At 39.3% G+C, this 22,800-nt stretch overlaps 1 long non-coding RNA gene across 1 annotated transcript; it reads right to left on the bottom strand.

Annotated features, from left to right (window-relative positions):
• Positions 1 to 1,233: 1,233 nt before the first annotated feature.
• Positions 1,234 to 22,532, bottom strand: LOC144588435 (uncharacterized). The gene is made up of 3 exons (XR_013544002.1): positions 22,409 to 22,532; positions 5,148 to 5,257; positions 1,234 to 1,372 (listed from the first exon to the last, which is right to left on the bottom strand). It is a non-coding gene; the product is annotated as an uncharacterized LOC144588435 (long non-coding RNA).
• Between the last annotated feature and the right edge of the window lie 268 nt (positions 22,533 to 22,800).

Genomic DNA, 22,800 nt, shown 5'->3' with positions numbered 1-22,800 from the left:
TCAAGTCTCAGCACTACACACCCTTTCCCAGTGACTAGAACTTTATGTAATAAGAAATCACTCTAGAAGCATTTTGAGCAGGAAAAAGGGTATTTTTTTTATAGAAGATCTTCAGAAACAGAGCATCATGCTTATTTACCAGCCCCGCCCCCCGCTTGGGTTTTCCTTCCAAGTTGTGGAAATGACCAGGATGAGTACAGGAGGCTTCTGCTGAGTTCTTGAGTTGGTACCCTTCAGCAGACCAGAATTGCCATCACCCAGACCCATGAGAGAGGAGGTGGGAGAATGAGAGTGCTTGTGTCAGAGGACAGAAATGGAGCTGAAAATTGGTCAGGTTAGAATTGGAATGGAAGGAAATGGGAGAAGGCAAATGATTTGGTGAGCAGAGACTGGGAAGTGGAAGGAAAATAAACGAGGAAGAAAAATCGAGAGACTGGGGCAGAAAGAGAAGAGACAGACTGAGCGGGGAAAGAGTGCAGATGGGAGGTGATGGATAAATGATTACTATTAAATAATAGTAATTGCTATTATTGTTACTACAGTATGATAAAGGGAGAGGAGGAAGTATAAAATGTATAGGGGAGCGACTGAATATAGGGGACCAGAAAGGAAAGGCAGCAAGATGTTTGTGGACATGTGTAGGTATGTGTTTTAGGATGGAAAAGAATGATAGGAAGATTACTTTTCTTTCCTTGATACCTCTCAGTTGCAGGTTTCCATGTGCAAACATAACATTCTTTACTGTTACCTTGTTTATTTAACTTTTTCTTTTGTTCACATTTTTAAGGCTATTTTCTAGAATTCTACGTCTGTCTGCTGTTGCCAGTGTGCAAACGTTTTGCATTATCTCTTTATTTTCCAGAATGCGTAGTCCATAGCTCACATGGCTAACATTATACTTGTAAACCACTCAGAGAGTGGCAGTGCTAATGGTGGTGTGGGTGTGGGTGTTATGGAAATAAATGGTTCACAATTTAGATTGAGAAAAGGGTAAATTGGAGTTAACCTCCAAATAAATTAATTTCAATTCCCCCTTTTCTCAATCTAAATGGTGAACCATAGTTTTAATGCTATGAATGCACAATGGGATACAAAAGATCTGTAGTGGTGTTACTCTGAAATGGAGGTGTACAGCAGGTTCTTGGTCTGCCCCATAGTCACTCTGGAATCACACAAATGTCCCAATGTGGTTTGTTTTTGTAAATTTGTCCAAAGACAGTGCACATGCATACTGTACATTAGGATTTATTGAAACAATTAGGCTAATTAACAAGTTTGGCATTTGACTGTGTCGATAGTTAAGACTCAGCAGCAGCATAACAAAGTGAGCTGAAAAGCAATCAGAAGAATATCCGAACATCTTGCAGCTGTCCTGGAGGAGAGAGACAAAGACAGGGGCACATGAATTTATGCAAGCAATTCTAAACCTGACTTGTATTAAAGCACTGAGCTAGCAGTCACAAGTGAGCAGGAACTGCAGGCAGGCACATTTATGGAATCCTCCAGAGGTGAGTAAGTGAGTGAGATGTCAGAAGATGGATGAAGTCCTCTGTCTCTCCTTTGTATAAAGTGAAGAGTCCAAAGAGGAAATCTCCAACTCCACATCCAATCTAGATGTTCTGCTTTCTCTCTTTCTCTAGCTTACAGAAAGCTAGCAAATATGGTTTGTAACTGAGTCATTTTCAAGGTTTTATTTCCAAAGCTGCTTACACAAAATAGGGGGAAAGCAACACACCACTGTCCATTCTTCTACATCTGAATGTTGCTTAATTGGGGGGGGGGGGGTTAAGGGAATGATACAAGGAGAAGGAAACCAACAAGAGCCTGAAAGAGCATACCTAGCCAAGTGTTTTACCAAACTGCTTTAAATAAGAATTGATAACGTTATGATGATTCTAGATAACTAACAAATTGTTGCACTTACATGACTTCCCCCCCACCTCTATTTTGCCTTTTCACCACATATCCATTTTGATACAAACTACATTCTAACATAAAGATGAAAATAATGTGTTGCAATATGATATAGAATTCTGTAGAGGCAAAATGTTTGCTTAGTTATTTCAAGTCCATATGTGAAAGGAAGCCTTATTCTCTCTGCTGCTGAGCAGCATTCAGTCTGTTTCCCAATTTACTTGCCTTCCCTAACAGGTACTTCCCAGTGACCTTCTCATCTTCTCCTCCTTCCCCGTGGATCATATAACGTTTGGATCCTTCTCATACCCTCATTTCCTGCTCCTCTTTGCTTCCCTGTGCCTGTGGTTGTCATAGGAACATGCGGTAATGCTCAGAGATCCACTCCTAGGGCAGTGGCTCCCAATCTTTTCAGCATCAATTGTTATTTTATATTTTTAATACTGTAATTTTACTGGATTGGGGGAAAAGATGTTTGCAGGGATTTTTTGTTTGTATTGCTTTGTTTTGTTTGGCCTTATATAGCAAATTACTCTCCTGGCTTTTGCTGTTCTGCCTCAGCTCTCACAGTGTTTTGGGTTTGCTCTAGCCATGTCACCTTATAGCTTTAGGGCAATGCAATCAAAGATTGCCTCATGTTGAACCGTTACTATTACACATCCTTTGAGCATTACAATATAAACTCAACTGAGTCTGGGGAAAAGTGTCAAAAATCATGAGTGTAAATTATCTGGATCACATTTTGAACTCTTCCCCAACTCTTGACCAAGCGATTCCAGCAGGGATATCAGGCAATATTATTTGACTTTGAATATTCATCTAATGACATATCAGAAGCTCCATGTCAACCCACCTTATGGGGAAAAGACTACTTAGGTCCTGTTGTCCTCAGCTGCAGTGATACCAGGACAACTGTGTATAACCAAACCTAGCAATCTAAAACGTGTCTCCAGAGATAAGGAGCAGGAAACATTATCAGAATACTTTTTAATTTGTCTGTATGGATATTTTTCAGCTCATCAGTTTATATGCCAAACAACAGTTCATGATTTTTATTTTATGCATGATATAAATGATTTAACATTTCAGCATTATTTTCCTTCTCAATAAGATCTCCTTTCCCCCTCATTTGTCTCAAATACAAATGTAGCAACTTTAAATTAATAACTTTTAGGAAGTACTGCATTATAGATAGCTTTTAAATGTATTTTGTTTCCTTTCTTTTGATTCTTTTCTTTTGACTAATAGGTCTGCTAAAAATTCAATATACAACCATGTTGTAAAAGTTAGAACTCATTTGGCTGCAGCAGATATGCTTAGACCTATTTATGTTGAATTCTTACATTGAAACAATTCATGGCAATTTGCATGGATCTCAGGAGCACTGAAGAGAGAGTTCCTATTTAGTGAGAAATCAATTCACTTGTCCTGTTTGATTTTCAGAATAAATGTTTTCTACAAAGTCCAGATGAGCTTTTAAAACTAGCATACGGGTTATAATGTGAACAATGTCGTATCTGTTGGATTTGATTGTTCTTTCTCAATAAACTTCCTGTCTTCCCCCTTAGTTTAATATTTGATGTTCTGTATCATTTTATTTCTACCTCCCAGTTTTTTATTTCTTCTGCTGAATTTTGTGTATTTTAAATGTTTTAATGTAGATTACAGAGAATAACGTCTTTCTCTCCTCCTCAAGACATTTTAAAAAATAAAGTTTAATTATACTTCAGAGTAATGGGGCTTTACTTTCATGTTGTTCTCTGTGGGGGTTATTTCTAAATAGAAAAGCAAAATTGAAATAATAGGGGGAGAAAATACATGCATACTTTAAAATAGCAAATTTCCTTTTGAGAGAGAAGTTCACCCCCGAACCATATAGGGATGTGAAGAACAGTAGCTCCAGCATCCAGAAAACCACACATTCCCATCTCCTGGTCCTTATGAAACCAGTAGATGGTTTTATACAGGGATATGCTATGTATATCATGAGTAATGCTAGTAATATAGAGCCTAATTTCTCCTTTGCTTCAGATCGATGAGAAATCAAAAAAGTAAAGCTGTGAACAGATCTGTCAGCATGATTTCAAAAACAATATTCTGGTTATAATTAAGGAAAAGATACAGGTAATTACAAGTGTAATAAGCTGCGGGTCACAGCAATTTACCTGTGTTGAAAAATTGTAACATATGAGTGTTTTAGCTTGGAAAAAAAGGTGAGTAAGAGAGAACATAGCAGGTGTAGAAAATTATGCATGGTATGAAAAGAGTAGATAGGGGAAAGTTTTCTTTAAACAGTAATGTTTAAAGAATTATCTATATTTATATTTTTATTTGCCTTGCAATACACTCCATTCTAAATTGATTTGATTTAAAACTTGGACAGGCTTTAAAAGGGACTGGACAAAGTAGTAATAAAGTAAGGCCAACCTTGCCATTTGGTGGAGTAAAGCTGCTACTCCAGGTCACAGATGATGGGAGATGCAACCCACACCTAGGCCCTTCTGTTGGAGGGCAGAGCTGTACATGCCCTACAACCTGTCCCAGGCTTTCCAAACGAACCTGTAGTTTGATATATGATGAATATGCTACCCTTTCATCAGTGTTAGTACAATATAGTTGCCGGTCCAGTGGGCTTCTCTACATGCAATAGGGAAATAATGCTGTCCTGTCTTCCTTAAGCAGGAAAGTGTCATGGGCCAGCTCTGTTGTGGAAAATAAGGCTATCAGAGTCATGATGGCTGTATAATCTATCTATCATCAGAGACAGTATATCTTTGAATAGTAGTTGCTGGGGCATCTGAATGGGAAAGTGTTATTACCCTCACCTATTCATGAGCACTTCATTGGCCTCTGTGAGAGCAACGTGCAGGACTAGACAGGCCTTTGTTCTGATCCAGCAGGGCTCTTCTTTATGTTCTTAAGTGGTGTGATCTCTGAATTAGTGTCTGGACGAGAGTGAATTATTTAAACACAACAGTGGTCATGGGGGACGCATTCTGCCTGAAGGACAAGTTTGCTTGCTTGGGGGATACTTCTGAATTTAGCATTCCAGTCATTGCTCTGGTTTCATGCCTGTCTTTGGTTCCAGATATGCTGTGTTCAATATTTATTCAGAAATGAGCGCCACTAAATTCAGTGGAAGTTGTTCCCTCATAAGTGGGTTTATGTTGCTATGTCAGGCTGCAATGTTACACATAATTGACAGAAATGCTATCAGGTTCAGCAGAACTTACTTCTGAGCAAATACATGTAAGATCTGGCTGCCACTGTGTTTTTCTATTTTCTGTTTCCTTTTGCATATTTTGTTCTTTCACTCAGTTCTGTTTCATTTCATTTTCTTGATCTAAATTTAGGAAGGAAACACGAGATTACAAAGGATATTTAATTTGAGTTCCTTTTCTGTATTAAAATCTAATTGGAAGTGCTTTTGATACTGCTGAATAAGGCTTTAAAAATAATAATCTTCAAAACCTTAGAATGCTTTGTAGTCAAGCCTGCAACCCAGTTATGATAAAATACTTGTACTAAAACCAATTTAATTCCTTTAACTCCAGTGTCACCAAATAGGTTTAAATGAAAGACAGCGTTGTGAGCTTATCTCAGTACATTGTGCAATATACCAAAAATTTGAAAGACACATCTTTCAGAAAACTCTGTGCCATCATAATTAGACATTATATAGATAGTTCCAGAAAAAAAGGTTATCACATTCTTTGAAAAAAGTGTTAATAGCAGCCACTTTTCGGGAGAGGATGGTGGATTGGGATCATGTTACCAATTTAAATCCTTTGTGAAATTGCTATTTGCACTAACGGAATAAAAGCTGTAATATGAGCAGAGTTTGGAGAAATTACTTCTTTTGGATTATTGCTCCCAGACCCTACCCCCTTTGCTACCATGGCCACCATTTCATAGTCCCAATACTATCCCAACCTCTGATGCTGCTATTAACACCCTTATGTTCCATCGTTAGGACCCAAGCACAGAAAGCAATAGCAGACCTGATGTCAGCATGATGTCAGAAACAGCAGGCCTAGGAGGAGCCTCAAAGGATGCCTTGAGGAAGCTTCTCAGAGGAGGAGAGCAACTAACCATCCAGACCACAGAATGTCAGCATCAGAAGGTGGAGATACAGGTAACATCTCATCAGCAAAGCATGCACCTAAGAGCCAAGAAGACACGGGCCTCTTGGAAGTAGCAGGGCTCCTCGGAAGTAAGAGAATTCCTCAGAAGCATTCCTACTCAACCTTAAGTTCATGGCTTTCCAGTGCTAGAACAACTGCTTCTGCGGAATCCAGCTAATTGGTGAAACATCTTTACCTCTAGCTTCCAGGCCCCCTGTTCCTTAATTTGGTCCTGTTTATTCTTCACTGGAAAATGTATGACCTTGATCCTGCCTCTGGATCACACTCATAAACAGACTTATTTTCTAGTTTTGATTTCAGGCTGTGTAACCTGCAACCTATAGGAAGACACTGAGGAGAGGTCCCATTCACTACTGTGCTGTATCACATCACCTTTTTTTTCTGTGATTCTAGTACACAACTCTTCACCAGTCCCTAAACCAACATAATCTCAGAATAAAGAATGTGGTGACATGAATAGCCGGGATAAAAGTAATGCTAACAATGCAAAATAATAAAACCAAATAGTATCCTATATTGGGAATGCTTTGTGTGCTAATGCCGCTGTGTGAACAATTTAACACGCAACAAGAAAGTTTATTTCTCAATGCATCGTCATCATCACCATCTTAGAAGTACAGAGCTGGAAGGGACCCTATGGATCATCATGTCCAGCCTCTCTAGTAGGGAATCGGACTCTCAATCTCTTGCTCTGCACCCAGAGATCTAAATCACTCAGCTATCCAGCATGCATCAGGCATAGCATAGTATGGAACAGTGCTGTCACTTCTCACCAGAAGTGTTTGGCAGTAAGAGAAATCATTCACAGTTTTGTAGGTTGGCATACTGAAACCTGGACAATGCACATGGGCTTCACCCACAAGCTGATATAATTTTCAATGTGTTAGGAATATTCTAGTAGCTCTCACACCAATTTATTGGCAGCTGTCATTGCAGATTAATAAGAAAGGAAAGAGAAAAACTACACATGGAAAATAGTTGGCAAAGGTTTCATAAACTGTACTAGTAACTAATGCAGATGGCAATAAAATAGGGTAATATTTTATCAGAGACAGCTGTTAAGTCCCTGCTGACCTTCACTCCATGTCCATGGCAGTGCTTTATAGAGACTCAGATTTCACTTGCAGTTGCTGAAAACAGCTGTAATCTCCCTGACTAACTTCAGCTGTAAAATAGCCTCTGCTGTATTTCCAGAACAGGTGTAAGACTCTTGGCTAGGCATTCTCTGCAGTGATGAGAGGACTCTTCAGGTGCACTTTCATCGACAAAGTTCAAAGGTTGAGTAATGGTAATGGTAATGATGATGAAGGAGGAGGAGCAAGAGGAAGAGTACAATTGTAGTAGAATGCTGTTTTTACATAGGGCTACCAAAAAGAGCTGACAGCAGAAGAGGAAAAGCATAATGAAAGCAGATGCCAAAACTGAGCCCTGTCACTAATTAAGCATTGAAAATATTTCAGTATTATTCATACAGCAACTCTTGTTCTGTTCTTATGAGGAGAAAGAAATTCTGACAATTCCAAGTTCCCTTATTACACGCTTGGGCTATTTCTTAGAGGAGCTATTTCTCACCACTTTGGAGGTTTGCACACCACACAGACACAGGGGTTTTTAAAAAATATATACAGTCATATATTTAAAAAAGGTCAATAGGGTCCAGAAGCATTGGAGAGAGATATATATACAATTTTCAGAGCCCTGGCACTGTTTCAGGCTTAGGATGGATGGATGATGATGATTGTCATTGTCATTGCTGCTGTTTAGAAACAGGAAGTTACAGGAACACACAAGGCTTATTCTGATTAATAAGATAGTGCTAAAACGATTGGGGACATGAGTTCTTTCATTACACAGGTCACTATTCTGAACTGTTTCCTGTGGCTGTAATCCCACTATAAAAAGACAAGTGCAAATGTAGCCTTTTTACTTATTTCCGCATTTGTGCTGCTTGAGGTAATGGGATTCCTCTGGAGAGTATGAGTTTGAGAAAGGCTGGCCTACATCAAGGCAGTTGTCTTGAGCAACCTACATCGCAGCCGTATTTGAAAGGTTTATGATAACACATTTCTTGCCGCAGAACTCAATGAATCACACAGGTCTCCCTATTTTACCTCAGCTCTGTGAAGTATATGAGGCTGACAGAAATTGACTGGCCCAAGGTCTCCTGATCAACTCCACTTATGAGTGGGAATTTGAACCTAAGTCTCTCTAAGTCAGGATTCAAACTCTAAGGTAGTACACTGTGTTATGCTCTATCATCATCGCGTTGCTAGATTTGTTTGAGAGCTCCAGTATTGTGATGAGCTTTATTACTCAGGGTGTGTTGATCATCAGGCACATCGATTTGGCATCAAAAGAATAAGAAGCCTTAAAGAGGACTAGGCAAGCAACTGTTAACAACAGTACTGTAGTATTAAGCCCATGAGGAGTCACTCCATGTGTATTTTATTTTATTTCTTTGGTTACCAATAGTTATGTTGGAGTTGAAAGACATATATTTCCCAGATAACTGTTCAAAAAGAACTTATTTCAAAGTGAAATGCCGTGTGTGTTTTACTGCTCTAGAAAAAAAGACACCCGGTGGAACTGAGCAGCTTTCAAGAAAATCTGATAAGTAGGGGAAAATATATATGCCATTTTTAAATCTGCAGCCTTTGATTTTATCTCCACTCTCTCTGCACTTCTACTCAAACTCCTTTCTCCGGTTTTGCTTTTTTAATTGATTTTAAAATGTCCCTATATGGCAGGGATTTTTTTTAAAAAAAAATCTGTATAGTGCATTGCCTATTAAATGTTTTGCACATGACTATAATCACTGAAATTGTCTTAAAAATAGGAAGCCACTGAAGGAAGTTTGGAGCACAGAAGTGGCAGTCAGAGAGGGGGGCAAGCAGCTCCTTCCTCTTTCCTCTGCCACTTCCTTGTTCCATGATCCCCTTTCTAGGGTTGCTTTTCATAATGAACCATGACCTTTGGCTATCCACCCAGTTGAGCAGGTATAGTTATGTCCTAGATTACGGCCATCGGTCAGTTCCTCTTCCTCCAAATGATGGTGCCAATGAATAGCTCAAATTCCCTGATCTCTAAGCAATTAATTAAAGCTTGCAACAACAGCATTATTTTACTAAACACAGGAAAGATGAAGTACAGAAACGTGGATGTCTCGACTGCAGTCAAATAAGAAGCCAGAGATAGAAATGGGAGTGAAATGTAGGTCTTTTTAGATGACAGACATCTGCTCTAATCATAAGTCAAGTACAAGGCTTGGGTATTGAAATCACGCAGCAGCTGAAGTAGAAAGAGCTCTTATTAAAGAAGGCAGCTCACACGTTTTATGCTCCAGCGCTGTTTTGACAGCCCATCTCTCATTACGGTAAGCATAGGTCCTCTCTTCATGTTTCCCCCTCCTCTTAAACTCTCTGAACAGGCATCATTTAAACATAATGTAGATGCCAGGCAGAAGTGGGAAAATCAGTTGATTTCCAGGGCTCTCACATGCATCTGAGGAATCTTGATCTATATACCTGGAGTCTCTCTTGCATGAAAATCTCAGTAGACTCACTATGAGAATCTGACTGGTTTTACTGTCAAACTGGGTGCTCAAAGATTGCTAGGATGCAAAGGAGTGGTAGAATGGACTGTGACATTTTATTGTTTTCTGATGTGCTTTATCTTACATAAGGCCCTAAATCCAGTCTGATAGCAGAGGGAGGAAAGGGTGTATCAGTGACGCACTATTGTTGTTTCTCCATAATGTATAAATAGTCATGTATTTTGGCTCCTAAGCTTGCTATTATTTGTGCCAATGGTCACACATTCAGTTGAAGCACTGAAAAGTTCATGGATTCTGACCTCATATGTAGTCTAGAAGTAGACAACACAATTTGCTCTAGCAGAATGACACCACTAGAAACTGTTCAAATACATAGTATTGAAGTGTAACAGGCAGATCTCTGGGCATGTGAGGGGCAAGGGATTTGATATTTCAGTGACAGGTAAACAAAATTTCCAGCATAGCTTAAAAGTCCAGATAATATTGAAAACCCAAAGATTGCTTTAGTCTTGATATGGGCGTTTTCAAGAATTAATTACACATGCTATACAATACTGAGTAGATGTTTTCTTGACGGACACCATGGCACTGTTCGAAAGCTACCCGCTGAAAATTTGTTGCACTCTGTAACTGTTGGTACATAACACTTTCCACTGTTAGGACAGCTGACGTGAAATACCAAAACTGGCTTTGGCAGGCTGTATGCTCATGTGTTGCTTCTTCCTCCTCTCTCATGCCCCACTTGATTAATTTCTTCCTGATTTGAAACAAGCCATTATTGATCTTCAAACTAGAACCTTGAAAAACAAGATAGCTTCTCTTTAAACATTACAAACCAGGGGTTTGATCACCTGTTATGTATGGCAAGTGCAAGCTATATTTTGGTAGTTTTGATGTAACAGCAAACCAGGAAGTAATTGCGTAGCACACTACAAAGACTTGTCACCCAAGCCAAAGCACAGTCTGATCCCTAGTGACATTCTCTGTGCAATTTCTATGGCCAGAAACAACTGTTAGAGAGAGCCCATTAGTGGGGATGAAAACATCTTGATCTTGTAGAGGCAGTAAAGTGGTGCCTCGCACAACGATGTTAATTGGTTCCCAAAAAAAACCATTCTGTGAAACATCGTTCTGTGAAACACCATTTCCCATAGGAATGTATTGAAAACTGGTTAATCCGATTGCCGTCCTTAAGCGAAAATCCCCATAGGAAACATCATTGAGGGAAACGCGGTTCCCCAATTGAAATGCATTGAAGCCAACTCAATGCATTTGAATGGGTTTGCGAAGTCCCTTTTCGCTCCTGTAAAAGTGCCTTAAACTGTTTGAAAAGTGTTTTAAATGCTTGCTATCATTAGCCCTCCTCCTGAAACCTATGCAAACTTAATTTGGTGTTGTTCTGAGGCGTCCTTAATTTTTGGTGATTTCTTGTTTTTTCTCTCATTGAAATGCATTGGACGGACAGTTCAATAGAGTTCAAAAACTGGACTGAAAAGGACTCCTGCCCTAAAGTAATAGAGATTAATCAACATATAAAGCAAACTACTTTGCATAATACCAGAAGTGAGAGAAACTCCTGTTGTGCCACTCAGATGTTTATGTTAATTAAGGACCACCACCACCACCACCTCCCAGTCAAGGACTATCTTTAAGGTCTTGTTTCTGGCCTACAAACACAGAATGCTGAAAGTTCCCAGCTGGGTCTTAGGAGGTTTTCAAGTTATCCTTCCTTGCTTTCTCATTTCATATTAGATTCTATCACACTGAAAACCATTCCTGTAATCATAAACAGTACAGTTGTCTAATACAGTAAATGAAAGCGCCATCAAAGTACAAAGATGGTTGAAGAACACTGTTGAGGGGACCTACAGATACAAATTATTCGTATAGCTCACAAATAAAATGTTTCCAGTCTCATTGTAGTACATTAGCCAATGGGAAAATACTTAATTTGGGGTTAGTTTGAAACAATAGAGCTTGCTGGATATCTTAGTAGATTGGAGCACCTATTTACAGAGCCAGGATGGAATTTGAATCCCCACTGTGCTTCCAGGTAGAGGGGGCTAGTTGTGGTAATCCAGCATGTCTGCATCTGATGGGTAAGGTGTCCCCGATACCTATGTCACCTTCGGCAAACTCCATAGTCCCAGAGCACCACCCAAAGAAGGGTCTGGTAAACCACTTCTCAGGATGTTATACCTAGTAAACTGTGGAAAGTGCAGACATTATTCAAAATTTACTTGATAGCACACATCTATCTCTATGTTGAGACAATTAGAACTTAAATGAAATTTTAAACTTTGTGGGTAAGTAAATAGATTGTTAGATGTATCTGTGCGCCTCAGCAGTTATTAGATTACAATACTGTATGTACTTAATTTTCCAGTAAAGGTTTAACAAAAAGCCTGTAACCTAGCAGTCTGTGCCGGCACACCACAGTAACACAGACAGAATGCAACTGCGCTCTGTTTGTAGTATAACAAAGTTTACAAACTTTATTGTCACCATGTTTGTGTCCCATTGTATCAGCAGCACTAAGTGAGGTGGAATGCTACCTAGAAAACAGTTAAGAGCCTGTAATGTTCAACTTCTGAAGTTTAGAAGCACTGAGACGGGGTTGGGGGAAAAACAGGTCCCTCAAACATGTTTTGGTGGGCCTAGACACCTCTGGAAAATTAAGTACATACAGTATTGTAATCTAATAACTGCTACAAGTCACTCAATATTCAACATTTCCCTAGTTGCCTCTGAAATGTTGAATATTGAGTGACTTGTAGCAGTTATTTTCAGGGGCAAAACATGTGTGAAGCTAACATGTGTGGAGTGTGCAATATAAATTAACTTTTCCTAGTAACCACCCAAAGCTAGTAGTATGACTTGCTGCCAATTTTTGGTAACAGACTGGCTGTCATGAGGCTGAGGCCTGCATAGGTTTTTGATGTTACCACAGGGGCTCTTTCATTACTTAAATATTAAATGGTTGGTTGGCTGTTTTTTTAGGATAGGGTGAGTAGGTTTACCTCAGCCTTAAAATAACTAATTTCTTATGACATATGTTAACTGCTGGGTAGCTCAGTGGTTTGGGTCTCTGAAGCTAGAGGCTGGGAGTTCAGTTCCCCACTGAGCCTCCTTGACAGGGGCTGGACTTGATGATCCATGGGGTCCCTTCCAGCTTTCCAGTTCTAAGATTATTGTTATTGGGACATAAATGAGTTTGATGAAATAGCTACCAATCCTTGAACAATTATGCTCTGACAAATTTGTTAGCCTTTAAGATATTGGAGGACTTGTTTCTATTGTGTCACAGATTGCCGTGGCCTTCTTTATTATGTTGTTGCTATGGGATATGTTTTGGCCTCCTTATGAAAAACAAACAAGATATTTCCATATAATTAGGTTTGGTGGACAGGGATCCATATAAGTTGGGAAGGTTGTGATCAAATGATGATGAAAAGAAATGACTTGGTGTGGTTTTGTTTTTGTTTAATTGTAATCTTTTCCTTTGTTTCTAAACTGAATATGTTATGAGTAGATTTTTGTGCTCTGGATTACTGGTCTGACCCAGGCCTCATAATTCTCTGTTTGTGAATCCAAAAGGCACCAGTATTAGGTGAAAATGAAAGTGTAAAGTTGGCTACCGATTAGCTACAGCCTTAATTTTTTCCCTGAAATTTGTTCATTAATTTACAGTAGCAGAACCTAAAAACTACCAATAGCATGAAATATAAGGAACAACAGTTTCCTTTCTTTCTTTCCTATCTCTGTGTGTGTGCATGCGCGCATGCATGCGTGTGCATGAGTGAATGCACGTGTATGTGTGCATGTGCATGTGCACACACACACACACACTCATCTCCAAGCACACAGTCTGCCTCAGCATGCTCTGGACCCTTTCTTGCTGCTGACAGACAAGCATTTCACCAAGATACATGAAATGTTTTAGTGTTTCCATTGCAAAGACTGCCCTTGAAACCACAACACCGCTGTGGTAATAGTTCCAGAAGTGAAGTAATTTCCAGCATTACTCTTTCCATTTAAAAAAAAAAACTGCAGTGCAATAATTAGTAAGATGAACTCTGAAAACTGAACTCAGGAATGGTCTCTGCTCTTTTAAAAGCAAAAAATGTCAAGGTTTGGAAACAGCTAATTTTTTCCCTGAACTAAATTTAAACTATCAGTCCTCATCAAGGTCCCAATGACATAATACAAGGGCAAATGCATCTGAGTGCCTTTTCCAAGACACTGTAAGACCCCGAGCAACATCTCATCTTACCCTTCTCTTTATACATGACAAGAACTATAAGGAATTCTCACTATGTGACTCAGATTTTCTCTCCGTTCCTTCTTCCTGGAGCCCTGAACGTTTGAATAGCAGTGTCACAACAAGCATCATGGACCTTCAGAAACAGAATTTTTTAGAATACTGAATGTTTAGCATAAATGCCAGACATCCTAGAAATTATACTTCCCAGGATTCCCTAGCCCGGGAGACTGCTGAGCATCTCCCACTGGAATCCCAGCTACAACAAGTCTTGGGACATTTGTTTTGGATTATTGATGAAGTCTTAGTTTAGGAGTCAGCCACCCTTAAAGGCTACATTTGCCAAGCTCTTTTTAAAGATTAGCACCCAGAGTTGCATGATAGGGACAAGAAACCACGGGACATGTAGAAGGAAGGGAAAAATTAAGAGCTCAAAAAAAGACATCTTGTGATATTCATCACTACTACTGTTAAGAACCTTTGTTTAACATTTGACCTAGAGTGAAATTAGGTGTAGATGAATGCTCAGGTCAAGTTATAATGCATCCAAGCATTACCAGCTGGAGATGACAACCTGGTTTCAGATCAACCAGGTAAATGCAAACCTTATTGAAATACAGTGATGCCTTGTGAGACGAAAATAATTCGTTCCAACAGTCGTTTCATATTGCAAAAATTTTGTCTTGCGAAGCTCGGTTTCCCATAGGAATGCATTGAAATTTAATTAATGCATTCCTGTTCGTCTTGCGAAGCACGGCCATAGAAAACGTTGTCTTGCGAGTCACAAAAAATTGCAAAATGCTTTCGTCTTGCGAGTTTTTTGTTGTGCGAGGCATTCGTCTTGCGAGGCATCACTGTAGTTAATTTCAGCCAGATGATCACCCGAAAAATATTCTACTTTCATCTATATGTATATTAAAATCAATACTTCTTCATTAGCCTCCTTGATTTTGAGTATGGAGAATGATTTATGTACAGTAAAATATAAGTAATACATGTTGAATTATCCTCCATATGTACTTTTTCTAGTGTTCCCAAATTGTTGAGTGTGTTGCATAAACATGTATCCCAAAACCTTATTGGTAGGTAGCCAATAATCATAACCTATTTTACAAATACAGTTGGCACTGCATTTAACCAAAAACTATTAAAATTTGGTAGATTGCATTATAAAAATAATCCATAGTAAGATAAATAAAGGTCAATTTATTTGTGAAGCATTTTGGAATACAGCAGTCATGCTAATACTCCTTTTAAAATAAACCATGAAGAACCTTTGAAAGAATTAAAGTAATAATTAAAATAATAAAATAAATCATCAAGAAGAAAATTATTATCTAATTTTGTGCTGAATGCAGCAAACGCTGCTACTCTATAAATGATGCTTAGTATCACCTTTGGTCTGAGTACCACAGAAGAATATGTGATAGAACTGTTCTCTTTGGGCCCATATAGAAGAAGCAGAACAATAAGTAATAATGTATGAGATCTTCAAACTGATTACAGCTAAAGATCTATTTTTAAAGCTCTACAATCCTTAATGGGTTTGGGATAAGAGAAAAACGGTTCATCAATCTGTCTAAAATGAAATGGCAGAGAATATTTGATGGCAAGGTGGCAGCACAATGTGGAGCTTGGCAATTTTACTCCTTTTATTACTGGCCCTGTCATCTGGGGAATCTGCATTCCCAATACTAAACAGTTTCTGGCATAATGCAAAGTGACCCACCATTCAGTTTTATACACTTTGGAATCCGGACATAAGGTTGGTAAAATATTGTTGAAGTAATGAAATCTGAGAGCCTATTACAAAGTGAACCATGTGTCCCTGTTTCCAGAGCTAAGAGTATTTATTTGCCTCTCGCTCAATTGACTTTTGTGTGGGCTTCGTACAAGGAAAGGGCATGAACTGTGTTAGAGGAAATAAAATAGGAATACTCTGGAAGAGTTTGCACATGAACCTGTCCCTTGGGAAATTAATTTTAAGCAGATAAATGCATAGCAAATATCAACATGTCTAAATATTATAAAAACTATTAGTATATTCATATTAATTTTTCATTAATTTTTTCCTCTATAGATTTTTTCCTCTCACTCTGGTGAATTTTCTCAATAAGTTATTACCAACATGAAGCAAGACTGCAAAACTCTTCTATTTATTGTCCAGTTTTTACTTCGGCTTTGGGTTTTTTGTTTTGTTTTTTTCCCCCCATAAGCATCAATCATATGAGTTTGTCCCCATAATATTCACTCAGAATAAGACTAGCCTCGTTTAAAGAGAATTTACAAATGGCTATTCTTATGGTGTGATTAATCCCAATTCAAGCTTGTAATTGGAGAACCTAGAATCATTTACTAGGGTGGGGTAGACAATCTGTCACTCCCCAAGGGACAGTGTGGAACATCTTAGCAACCTGGGGAGAGCAACACCTCTAAGCCCCCAAATTGTTTTTAATTTTGACCAATAGAGAGAGGGAGGATGCCTTTTTTATTTTTTTAAAAAATCAATACAAAATAGATTCATACTAGACATTTTTGAGGGCAGTTGCAATGTGCAACCCTTTACATTCTAGTATTTGTGTCCCCGGGCTCAGGTGTTCACTTGCCCTTCTATTAGACAGTAAACCCCACTGAGCTCTTCGGGACTTACTTCCAAGTAGGTAAGTATAGGCCTGCACTGCAAAATACTTTTCATCATACTCCTATTAAATTTAGATTAGAGATTAACAAAAATGCATCTCACAGATGTATATATTTTTAAAAAATTAATATCTATAACCATGGAGAGGGCAGGATTTGGCTAATGACAGATACGATGGTGAGATGTAATCCTTCCCCCCCCCCCATCATTGTTCTGACAAAATCTCCTTGAAGCTCCTCTTCACCTCAGAAGTGAACCTACCATTAACATCAAACAATAAAACACCTCTTGGGTAGGTATCAAGAGGCAAAGTAGCAAGTATACTCTATCAGCAGATTATTCTTTAATTTTCAAATAAATGTCTTCAAAATGACACTGCAGAATGGTAATGATCTAGAGGAGGACCGCAAATCCCATTAGAATCATCCCTAAACACACTGTTCTCTTCTGTCAGTGCAATCTGATGTTTACTTAAAAGTATGCCTCACTGACTTCCATGGGATTTACTCCCATGTAAGTGTGTGCCTGAGAGTATAACAAATATTTTAAAACATCCTGTTTCTTTTATCATTGACATGCACCCCTGAATTTAATTTTCCTTTTTATAAATTAAGATGAAGAATAAGGGTAGCTGTACAAACTATTTCCTATTTGAAATAAATGAGCTTTATAGCCCATGAACTGAAATAGGTTTCTTTAAAATCAACTAAAGATGAAGCAATGTTTGCCCAGTTCAGACAAAACAAAAAGATGTGTTTTAAACAGTAAATGTGAAAACTTCTGAACTCTTTCCTTGTGTACCTGAAAGAGAGAAGGAAAGGTGGCCTCCATAGTGTGCTAATGTCATAACTGTACAATAAAACAGGGATTTTCATAAGATCAGAATTCAGCCACTGCCTCTAAGCCAGTGTTTCCGAACCTTGGATCCTGAGATGTTCTTAGGTTGCAACTCCCAGAAATTCTGCCCAGCACAGCTCAGCTTCTGGGAGTTATTTATGTATTTTATTTTAAATAGTTTTACCCCACCGTTCTCCTTGAAAAGGACCCAAGGCGCCTTACAACATTGAAATACTGTACAGTATTTAAAGCTGAAAACAACAAGCATACTATGGTGATTAACATCATTAAAAGACAATATTTAAAGCTAAGAACAAGGAGTATAAAGAGGCAGTTTACATTGTTAAAAGGCAATAATAAAGCTAAAAACAAAAGTATACAATTTCTTTTTAAAAAAACACCACTCTGAGAAATGGAAAACACAAAAATGGAAAACATAAGTACAGTAGTACTAAAAACCCAGTCAAGCCAGTGCATAACAATCTATCTAAAAATTATATACAGGTAGTTGGTTACTGAGGGAAGGCTTGCCTGAAGAGAAAGGTCTTTGCCTGCTTGTGGAAGGACAGTAAAGATAGGGCCAATCTGGCCTCCTGTGGGAGGGAGTTCCAAAGTCTGGGAGCAGCAGCAGAGAAGGCTTTTTCTTGTGTTCCCATCAGATGCACCTGTGAAGGTGGTGGGACTGAGAGAAAGGCCTCGCTTGATTATCTTAATTCTCAAGACGGGTCATAATGGGAGACACAGTCTTTGAGATGGCTTGGAGCCAGGCCGTTAAGGGCTTTATAGGTTAAAACCAGCACTTTGAATAGTGACCAGAAACTGAACATCAGCCAGTGGAGCTGCTGTAACAGGGAGATTATGTGATCCTTGTAAACGGCCCTAGTCAGCAATCTGGCTGCTGCATTTTGGACCCGCTGAAGTTTCCTGACACTTTCCATCAGCAGCCCCACATAGAGTGTGTTACAGTAATCCAGCCAGGAAGTAACTACGTCATGTGTCACAATGGCCAGATCAGATCTCTCAAGAAATTAATGCAGCTGGTGCACTAGTTTTAATTGTGCAAATGCACTCCTGGCCACTGCCAAGACCTGGGCATCCAAGCTCAGAGATGATCTAGGAACACCCCCAAACTGGAGTGTAATCCCATCTAGTATCAGCTGCATCCTTATTGATCTGCCTTTTGACTGCCTTGTCTGGATTTGTCCAAGAACATCTGGAACCCAAGGTTGGGAGCTATTGCTCTAAGCTTTCAAAGTGAGAGATTCTCTTTCTAAAGGCCTTGGAGCCATAATACATCTCCACAGCTTTCTTTCTCTACCATGGAGCCAGAGTTTAGGTAAAATAGATTTTTGATCTGTAAATCCCAGGATTTCCTAGCCAGCTAGCTAGGGGATTCTGAGACTTGTAATAAAATAATAATAGTTCTTCCCTTTTCTGCATAGAGATTACCTTTAACTCTGAGATAAATTAGCATTAAATACTTCTTTTTACATCGTGCTTTACATTATATGTGTTTGGGAATTGTATGTAAAGTAGACATTAACTCAGAATTTTCAAAACTCTAGTTGAAAATGACCTTGCACCTTTTTTTTAGAAATTAAAAAAGAGAACAGAGAATGAGAAAGGGAAAGTGAGTATGGATGGACAATGGAGAAGAAGATGAAAGCTATATACTAGAAGACCAAGGGCTTGATGGAGCATACCTGAGACAAACCAGAAAGCTGACAAGAGGTTGCCTGCAGATTCCTGGTTTGTGCAAGACATCCTAGAGATCAAGGATAGGTTCCTACTCACTAAGTCATGTAGATGGAGAATGACTTTGACTTCTGTCTTTTGGCCACACGCATTAGTCCATTGGATTGTTCCTTGGAGATGAAGAAAAAGTGTATTACCAGGAGCGGTGGAAGATTCTCCCCAAAGTGGAGATACCATGGTGACAGCTTTGGTGTAAAAATCAAAATAGAACAGAACAGTGTGTCCTTGGAAAAGCATCTCTGGTGATAATGAGAAGATATGTTGGGAGAAGATTGAGGTTCATTGCACTGCCCTCTGCTGCAAAATCCTAGGCGGGAAATATCTACAGTATTTGAGTTGCAGTACCAAGGGTATTTTTAGTACAGTGGGGATTGTATGAACATCAGGGTCTTTAGTTTAAAACTGCTGGGAGAACTGATGATGTCTATCAAACTGGAAGTTAAGTTCAATATCTGAGAATAAACATGCAGATTGCTAAATAAGTCTAAGTCTGTGCTTTAGTCCTAAAATAAAAAGTGGTGAATTTGGTTTCTCTCAGCACATAATCCAGGCTAGTAGCAAACCTCTTGTTTATCATCAGACCAGATGCTAGTGACTTATGGACTGCAATAGTCACAAGGTAATCCTTTTTTCCTTCTATACGGATCATAATGTGGCCCGACTAGAGAAGACAGAGGAATGTGTCTGCAGTTTTTAACACTAGGATATTGTCTTCCTTCCTTCCTTCCTCCCTTCCTTCCTCCCTCCCTCCCTCCCTCCCTCCCTCCCTCTCTGTAAATTATCTACTTTCAATTGTTTTGGGGACTATTCAGATACATATTGGTTGGTTCATCACCACAGACTGGAAAAGTTACTTTTTTGGCCTACAATTCCACGGTATCCTCCATCCAAGATGGACATTGGATGGTTGGAGGAAGGGGTTTCTGGGAGTTACAGGCCCCAAAAGTGATTCTTCCAGGCTCTGGCCAACACTCAGCCAGGTGGAATGAAGATACTGGCAGAGCCCAGTGAACCAAATACTGGATGTTGATTAATCCGTTGCTGTTTCTTCTCTGTTGCTCTTACAGAAGGCAAAAACGCAGAATGATAACAGAAGGATGAATTACAGATTATAGAGCTGCATTTGCACAGAAACTGGAAATGAGACACCTCAAGTGAGGTAAAAAGCTGCTGCCTTAGTGCAACTATGTGTTATATCAGGCAGCAGGTTCCTTCCCCAACAAAGCAGCACACCTTGTGATATTTCTGTGCTAGTGTGATCCCTCATCCATAAATCTCACTGTTCTCACAGTGGCTAAGGAGACCAACAGAGAGGACGAATTAAGATTGGCAAACATGACCACGTTTGTGTTCAACTGGGGCCAGTTCTCTTGACTTTAGAGGTCCCAGTGCTACTGGTACCCTACATAGAGACCTACCAAAAGAGATGTTTAGTGGTGGTACTAAGTGGTGATGGTAAAATTGAAGAACAAGCAGGTCATATTTAGGGATGTTGACAAGTCTTTGGGTCCAAATCCAACTCTTTGGTACCAAGTCCTGAGTCCCAAGCCCCAAGTTTGAGTTCCTATTAAAAACAAGCTTTTTTTCACCAGAAAAAAAGGAGGGGTGGGCAGATTGAGTTGCAAGTCAAGTCTGTTATTGAAAAAACAAAACAACTAGAGTCATCAGTGTGACTTAAGTCCAACTTGACAGCAAGTACCACGACTTGAGTCCCCATCCCTGTCATATTCCAGCAGCACTGTAAAAACCATGGCTTTTGCTGACAAAAAGACAAATTGTTTCCCCACAATCAATTTAGACTTTCATTGAACTTGCAGAATTTGGAGGAAGATTGAATGGATGGCATAATATGTAAGGAACCACTGCGCTCAGTCATTATTAATTAGGATTATAATTGCTGAGCTGTTGGTGTCTTTCATACAATTGCAGTCATCTTTCTTTTCACAGCAGTCAGGAAGTTCTTTTATCATTGAGACTTTACTTTCTTTTTATTTATTGACAATCTCTGTAAAATTGTAAGTATTTGTGTGAGTGGAAACATAATGGTGATTTCTGCAATCAGCACCGTGAGATATTGCTCCTATAATATTGATGAAATGAAAATATATTGATACTATTATGGAGAATGTCTAGGCAGGAAGGAAAGAAGGATTTTTTTTTGATAACAAAATAAAATATACTTGTTTTGTCATGATAGCCACAAATATGGTGCTATACATTACTTCCTCACAGCATTTATGCCAAGCATCTGCTCTTCTACCTAGTATCCAAGTTCTTATCCTTCCCTTCCTCCATGAAGGTCAGGGCAGTGCACACATTGTGGCCAAATGTATTATCACAATAACTCAGAAATTGAGTATAGCTTGACTGGCCCGAAGAGTCTTCTGTCTGAGCAGATATTTTAAGTCTGGTCTCTCTAGTCACAGTTTGCTAGTCCCCAGTCCCCAGTGCATATCCAGTAATAGACCTCAATCATCATCCACCCCCCCACACACACACCAGTAGAGGAATCCTTCACAGACTGAGCAGCACCTTATAATGGCAGAGAAATATAGATCATCCCAGTTAAATTCTTGCAAGCCTTTGGCATTTTGACCTTCTGCAAGCCACCAGGAAAGCAATAGGGAAGAAAGCAGACACAGGTTGTTCAGCATCCCAAATTTGGTTCTCTGTGTCTATATCCTCTGTCTAAAACAGGACCATTGTGACACTATGGCCATTATCATCCACCAGCTCTTTGAAGTGGGTCGGGGAAGGGGAAGGATTTTCAACTTTTCCTAGTGCGCAGAATTTCAAACCTCTCGTGTCTCTCATGCTTAAACCGTTTAAGTAATTGTAATTGTATTGTATTTTTAATGATTATATACCTTTTATATTGATTTTTATGTTGTAAGCCGCCCCGAGTAGACATGGTCTAGAGGGGCGGGGTATAAATTTAATAAATAAATAAATATGAGAGACACCCACATCCAAACGCACATTGAAGTTATTTTAACACTTCCTCAAAGCCAGACAACCACTGGAGCTCTGGAAGTCAGAAGAATAAACCAGCAGCTGTTTCACTCTCTGGAGCCGGATGGGAAGTTGCACTCTTCTCCTCACAGCCCATGTGTTTTATTATCACTAAGAGACTTGAATAGCCTCCTGTGGTTTCCTCCGGTTCCTCTTATATGCAAGACAGGATTGCAAACAAGTACAGCCCTTAAGAAGCTGAGTTCATGGCTCAGGCCTCTACATTATTGTTGCTTGTCATTTTTAATTTGTACAGAATTTCTGTGAAAATATAAGGATCCTATGACTACCTGGCTTGCCTCTCCTCCCCTTGAATAGTATTTTCACTCATTGCATTTAATACAGCCCCTTCCATTTCTTAGATGGCAGCTTCTGTTGCTATCTGAGTTGCTAATAAACCTTTCCCCAGGGCATGCACCTTGGGCTTGGCTGTTCCCAGGATACCTGTGTGTAAACGAATTTCTTTCTGTCACTTAAAATGGCCACACCTACACTCGTTAACCAGGTGGAGTTAAGTGCCACTCCTTGCCAGTGAATCAACAGGAGTTCCGCCTTCTGCAGCAGGCTTTCAGTATCTGTTGACAAGGCGTGAGGGAGGAAGGGTAAGGAAGACAGTACACAAACTCCTTGTCTGCTTTCTAGAGGCTTCCCAAGGCAAAGATGATCAGCCGGTTTAACTAGG

This window comes from Pogona vitticeps, chromosome 3 (genome assembly GCF_051106095.1).
Source record: "Pogona vitticeps strain Pit_001003342236 chromosome 3, PviZW2.1, whole genome shotgun sequence".
Lineage (NCBI taxonomy): Eukaryota > Metazoa > Chordata > Lepidosauria > Squamata > Agamidae > Pogona > Pogona vitticeps.
Note: the sequence above shows the minus strand (reverse complement) of the source record. Positions and strands in the feature narration are given on the sequence as shown.